Genomic DNA, 7,637 nt, shown 5'->3' on the forward strand with positions numbered 1-7,637 from the left:
GAATCTTGGATAGAAGAGGAAACTGGGAAAAGGCATACAAGAGAGCCATGTCCCATGGGAGGATGAGGGCATCTCCCAGTGAATGTTTCCCCAGGCTGGCCCAGGGGCAATAATGAGGACATATCTTGTTCCAGTAAGTAGTCAAAAGAGATCCATAGTCAGGGTTGCCCAAAGGGCGAATATATCTTGAAGCACCTCTGAGTTCAGTACCCACTCATGGTCATGACAAAAATTCCAACTGAGACTGTTGGCTGTCACATTCTGTATCCCTGGTAGATAGCTGAGATGAGCACATTGTGATGGATGCACCAATTCCAAAGTTTGAGTGCTTCCTTGCAGAGGAAGGGAGATCTGGCACCCCCTTGGTGATTTATGTAAAACATACAGGTCATATTAAGTCCATCATGACTTTTGTGTGGGTGTTCTTGAAAGGCAGAAAGTGTGCAGAGGCGTTCTTGACAGCCCTTAGCTCCAAAAAGTGATATGGAAGGTCACTTCTGTGGAAGGCCATTTACCCTGAACCTTGTGGTTGTGCAGATGAGCTCCTCAGCCTATTAGGGAAGCATCTGTCCCAGGGTGGTGAGTGCATAGTGGGAGGAATGCTCTCGCTTGTACTGCATCAAGGTTGGTGCTGATAAACTCCAGTTGCTGTACCGGGGTTAGTGCACCACTACAATGGAGAGAACCTTGGGTAGAGCAGGCTGTACTTGTAATGGTCCTGCCCCAAAGGTAAACCGTAGGAAATCTCCTGTACGATTGTTGTATCGAGATATGGAAGTAGACATCTTGTAGGTTGAGAACTGGAAATAAATGTCCTTGCTCTAAAGCTGGAATAATGGGTGCTAGTGTGACCATTTTGAATGTCTGCGCCTTCCCGCATTTGCTTAATGCCCTTAGATCTAGAATGGGCCTCCAACCTCCCTTTGCCTTGGGGATCAGGAAATAATGAGAGTAAAACCCCTTGCTCCCAAGTTGCACCAGGACTGGTTCAATGGCCCCTAGGCATAACAAATGATACTGCTGATGAAGTAGGCTCTCATGAGAAGGGTCCCTGAAGGGGGACAGGAAAGAAAGGTTTGGATATAACTCTTCATGTTTTTACTTGTATCCTGCATATTTTGCTTTGACTCTCGTGTCATAGCTATACAAAATGTCCTACTCTGAATACAAGTATTTTCTAATAGCTAACTTTTTATGGCCAAAATATTCATTCTCTCCCATAATAATCTGGATTAATAGATCCCAATATGGAACTATTGATCAGTTCCCTGATGGAAACATCAGGGTTTGGGGGGAAAAAATTGCCTTTACATGATCCATCAGAATACAAGTCATCAAGTCTGGTAAGTTATCTGGAGCATAGATGCCAACATGTGGCTATATTTTCATATCATGATTAGATTGCGTACCCATTACAGTATCACTGGCAAACTACAGTTTCTTAACTAGCCAGATCCTGAATATATAAGTGTACTGGGCAACAGTTCCATAAACATTTGGCTTACATCTGGTATGATTTCTCACTCTTCTTCTTTTCCTCCACACTATATTTTTTTCACTCTGGGTGGCTTTTTTTTTTTTTTGTTATGCATAGGGTGACCAGATGTCCCATTTTTAAAGGGACAGTCCTGTTTTTTGGACTCTTTCTTATATAGGCGCCTATTACCCACCCTGTGTCCTGTTTTTTTCACAGTTGCTATCTGGTCACCCTAGTTATGCAAGTATAGTGTGTAAGATTATACATAGTTACCTATGTACTTTAACAGATATAATAGGAAACTATTAGACATATCTGCTAAATATTTTTAGGAGTTTTGACTGCAATAATACACAAATAGTCATACCAAAAAGAAAAATGTTATAACAAAATTTGATATTACACCAAATCTTCATGTACCTGTATCTCCTCTAGAAAGAGTAGATAGTCATAACAATAAAATAGCTTAATATGTATATATTTTTTTCCCTCTTCTATCTAAACATGTTTGTCAAGATTTGTGATATAACTAGCTGTGCTTACTTTTCCCACTATTACAGAGGGTGAATGAAGAATTCTGGCAGTTTCACTTGCTTTAACATATGACTTCCTGCTGGAATGACATCTTGGAGACCAAAAGGGATCTAAAGACTTCATTTGTGTGTTTCTGGACAGAACAGGTTATAAAACAGTCTCTGTCATGGTGCCAACCTAAGCTTTCAACCACATTCTGAATTTAATGGAGTAATTTTTGTGCGTTAAAAAAAAAAAGAAAAACACATTTTGGACAAACTTCCCAATTTTGGGGGGGGCGGGGGGAATTCTTCCCAAATGTATATTGATGTCAAAGCTGAACTTAAGTCTCATAATAAGAAAAGTCATCCAAAATAAGATGTAGGGTTGGATCCTTGTTAGTACTGAGGAAGAGATTAAAGGATAAACAGATATGCATATTCCCAGTGTCTAGAGTAGGAATGATGATCTGTATTTTACCATTTGAAGCTTTGTAAAGGGAGTCTTTTTGGTGACCTTTGTGCCCACAGTTGACTTTCATACTGAGGGGCCTAAAAGAAAAACAAAGAACCTTATATAGGGACTTTCATCGATCAAGATGGCATTCTGCTATCATGGAGTTGCACTTATTTCCAACATCTGTCTGTAGCTCCCATAGTCCCATGGCATTTTTCTAGCACAACACTGGTCATTGGTGCTACAATCTCAAACTGTTTAAATCTTTTTAGAGAAGATTATATTTGGAAAATATTATTTGGGGTAGGATAAGAATTGTCAGCCATCTTGAATTTCTTGGAATCATCATTCACAAGTCATGAAATCAATCTTGGGTTTGTGCAATGTTGTCGTGACATTTTTATACTGCATCACAATGTTTTAATACAACCTCAACACGGGTCATCGCAATGTGCCGCATGGCATGGCATTGTGAACGAGTTTGTCTCAAACTTATGATAATAGCACTTACATAGCAATTTACCGGTATCAGAAACACAGTATAAACATGAACAAGAATCCTCACAACACCCCTGTCAGATAGGCAGATAAGTATTATGCTCATTTTACAGATGAGGAAACTGAGGCAAAATTAAATTGATTTGCCCCAGGCCACAAAGCAAATTAGAAGGACCCAATCCACCAAAGCAGTTAAGTGCATAAGTAATCCAATATGACGGTTTTTAATGAGATGTGGCTACTCTCATGCTTAAAGTTACATCTGTGTTGTGTGTTGCATGACCAGGGCCTCATAAAGCAGAACTTCCTGACTCTCAATCCAGTGTTTATTTCTCAAGACTACACTATATAGATAGATCTAAAAGCATTGAGACTCAGATAATGTATCTGCAAAGTGGAAAGGATTCAGAGATGAGTGGTTCTTTACAATCAGTCTCATCAAATAATAGGTTCTTCTGATCCCAAAGGACCAGCCACACACCCAGGTCAATATATAACTTAGATCTTACCCAAAAATCACGCTGATACCAATCCTTTAGTATCTAAAATCTAAAGAAAGAGAAAAGAAAGAAAGAAAGAAAGAAAGAAAAAGGTGAGAAAGAAAAGAAAGAAAGAAAGGTGAGAGTTAAAATTGGTTAAAGGAGTCAGTTATATACAGTAATGGCAAAGTCCTCGGTTCAGGCTTGTAGCAGTGATGGAATAAATTGCTGTCTTAAGTCAAGTCTCTGGAATACATCCACAGCTTGGATGGATCATTCAGTCCTCAGTTGTTCAGAGCTTGAGTTTGTAGGAAAGTTCCTCCAGAGGTAAGAAGCAGGATTGAAGCCCAAGTGGAGGTGTTTCCAGGGCCTTTTATAGCTTTTGCCATGTGGAGGGCATCCCATTGTTCTTACTGTGGAAAATTACAGCAACAAGATGGAGTTTGGAGTCACATAGGTAAGTCACATGTTCATGCCCAATTTCCTTCAGTCATTGCAGAAAGCCATTACCTACACTCCAGACAGCACATTTACATCACAGTCCACTCAGTGTAGATGGGTGTCTCCCCAGTCCATTGTCAACCAAGTGTTTCTTTATGAGCCACTTAATTTGAATAGTTCCTCCAAGATGTGCTGGACATTACCTTGTGGGCGTTATCCCAGGAGAAAACATTTGAAATCCAAGTATATATGCATACAGATAGCATAATCATAACCAGCAAAACATAACCTTTTCATAGACACCTCACTTGACAACCTTTGTACAAGATTTGCTGCAAATATAGAATAGTGGTTGCAACAACTATCCATATGGTCATATTTTAATTAGATAAGGTCACAGACATACTCTCCCTTTTGTGCTACACCCTTTTCAGAAGAGCCCTCATACCATTTCTCACCACTCTTCCGTGGCTTATATTCTCCCACCTTTTGTTGCTGGCAATGTAGGACCGTGTAACGCCACCTCTCAGGATCCTAAAGGCGTCCTGTTGAACTTACATGACAGCTTGAAATCTGTCACCAAACCAAACTACAATCCAGTAAAAATGCATCAGCCTCTTTGGCACAGATGGACGTGTGACCTAGGGAGAGTAACTTAACTTTTATGTGCCTCAGTTTCTCCAGGTGTAAAATAGGGATAATGATATATACGTGGCTTTCATGAGAACTGTGATTAAATAATGTGTGTGCAATGCTGAAATCTTTGAAGGGAAGGAGTTATAGAAATGTGAATATAGTAAGACTATCTTAAAGGATCATTCAAGGAACTATCAAAAATCTACTGCTTTAAGTGAAATGATATTTTAATAATGATGTAGAACCGTAATCAATACAACTGTGAGAATGCTGGGGTGGTTCCAAAAACCAAGAAAGTTGCTACTGATTTCACCATGCAATAATATTATAGTAGCAATATATTCTCTCCTCAGAGCTGACGTAAGGGGAGTGGAAGGAAGTGCAGTTCACCTCTTCTGCTAAAAGCAGAACAGAAGGAACCTTCCAATCCCCTCCTTTCTCTGGTTGGGTAAGCAGTACTCCCACATGGCTCTCCCTCATTCTTGGAAGATGTGATGAGAGCTCCCCCTTCTGCTTTAATCTACTTTAAGCACTGCTCAGGGCACACAAGTAACTTTCATTAACATTAAATTAGGTATGTCTGCAGAGAGAGAACTAACCTTCTATATTATGTTTGGTGCTAACCAATAATGTAAGCCTGTCACTTTCCTAATAATTATAAAACATCACCAAACTCATGCCCATATTTTATAAAAGTAATACAATCGGACAACAAATGTCACAAATCACCATACTGTGATCACCACAACAGAAACATGCACTTACATGAGAGGAAAGTGATCAGGAACAGTCAGCATGGATTCACCAAGGGAAGGTCATGCCTGACTAATCTAATCGCCTTTTATGATGAGATTACTGGTTCTGTGGATGAAGGGAAAGCAGTGGATGTATTGTTTCTTGACTTTAGCAAAGCTTTTGACACGGTCTCCCACAGTATTCTTGTCAGCAAGTTAAGGAAGTATGGGCTAGATGAATGCACTATAAGGTGGGTAGAAAGCTGGCTAGATTGTCGGGCTCAACGGGTAGTGATCAATGGCTCCATGTCTAGTTGGCAGCCGGTGTCAAGTGGAGTGCCCCAGGGGTCGGTCCTGGGGCCGGTTTTGTTCAATATCTTCATAAATGATCTGGAGGATGGTGTGGATTGCACTCTCAGCAAATTTGCAGATGATACTAAACTGGGAGGAGTGGTAGATACGCTGGAGGGGAGGGATAGGATACAGAAGGACCTAGACAAATTGGAGGATTGGGCCAAAAGAAATCTGATGAGGTTCAATAAGGATAAGTGCAGGGTCCTGCACTTAGGATGGAAGAATCCAATGCACCGCTACAGACTAGGGACCGAATGGCTAGGCAGCAGTTCTGCGGAAAAGGACCTAGGGGTGACAGTGGACGAGAAGCTGGATATGAGTCAACAGTGTGCCCTTGTTGCCAAGAAGGCCAATGGCATTTTGGGATGTATAAGTAGGGGCATAGCGAGCAGATCGAGGGATGTGATCGTTCCCCTCTATTCGACACTGGTGAGGCCTCATCTGGAGTACTGTGTCCAGTTTTGGGCCCCACACTACAAGAAGGATGTGGATAAATTGGAGAGAGTCCAGCGAAGGGCAACAAAAATGATTAGGGGTCTAGAGCACATGACTTATGAAGAGAGGCTGAGGGAGCTGGGATTGTTTAGTCTGCAGAAGAGAAGAATGAGGGGGGATTTGATAGCTGCTTTCAACTACCTGAAAGGGGGTTCCAAAGAGGATGGCTCTAGACTGTTCTCAATGGTAGCAGATGACAGAACGAGGAGTAATGGTCTCAAGTTGCAATGGGGGAGGTTTAGATTGGATATTAGGAAAAACTTTTTCACTAAGAGGGTGGTGAAACACTGGAATGCGTTACCTAGGGAGGTGGTAGAATCTCCTTCCTTAGAGGTTTTTAAGGTCAGGCTTGACAAAGCCCTGGCTGGGATGATTTAACTGGGAATTGGTCCTGCTTCGAGCAGGGGGTTGGACTAGATGACCTTCTGGGGTCCCTTCCAACCCTGATATTCTATGATTCTATGAAACATCATATTTCTAGATGTAAGAATATAGAGGGTCCTTGAAGGACCATTTTCTTATAATGTGCATTTTATGTGGTGATTTATTCACTCCTTTTTGAAACATATGATTGGGAGGCTTTTCCATATCTACTCATCATAAACTAGCACACAGACAATTGACTGTCCATTTTCTCTGAACAACCAATTCATTGTCCTAATTTCTGTTCGACAGACAGCCCTGATCACCATAGTAACTGGGTACTTTCCAGTAGTGCATTAAGCAACATAACTAATAACTCTCATCTGTGGTTCATTCTCTGTCTCAATCCTTACTCCAGTGGAAACTGTCTGTGCAGCACAGTGTTAAGGTAGGGTTTTTCTTTTAATAATTATGTACATGCTACTTTGTGTTTATATTAGAGAAGGCAAGATCAAAGATTTGTGCCATACACTTGAAGAGGAAGGTGGTGAGGTTTGCAGTATTGCCAACAAGAAGAGATAAAAAATCATGAGTCAGACCACCTCAAGAGAACAAAACATGAGGCATCATGAGATTTTAGAAAACCATATAATCATGTTTTTAGTTTGTCTTTTTAACTTTGACTTTTTAACGCCCCTCTATTCCTCTGCCAATGTATGTGTGATGATTTCAGGTTGAAATGCACGCCTTCCCCAGGCTGCTCAGTTGGAGCCTCCTCTTGTCCTCTCTTCACCCCTATAATAGGGGACTCCCATCTATTTCCTATTGCTGTTGTGACTCTGTCCCTTCCTAGTTTATTTCCTTTGATAAAAGAAGGGCTGGATAATAAATAGTATGAGAACCACGGACCTAATTAATGCATCATGATTCACTTGCACATAGAATGTATAACACTTTTTAGGATTGATGAGGTACACATATACATATTAACAAACTTTACATTAACTCTGTTTTCTGGATGTTGCTGAACAGGGTAAAAAGGAATATGTCAGGAGAGGGGATTTTAGAGAAAAGTAGGTATTGTACGCAACAGGAAAAGTGAAATATGTTCTGTCATTACATATGAGCAAAGAACATATGACATATTCACAAAGTATGAAATAACTAATCAATGTTAACTAAGGTGCACCT

The sequence above is a fragment of the Natator depressus genome, chromosome 4 (assembly GCF_965152275.1).
Source record: "Natator depressus isolate rNatDep1 chromosome 4, rNatDep2.hap1, whole genome shotgun sequence".
In the NCBI taxonomy this organism is placed as follows: Eukaryota; Metazoa; Chordata; order Testudines; family Cheloniidae; genus Natator; species Natator depressus.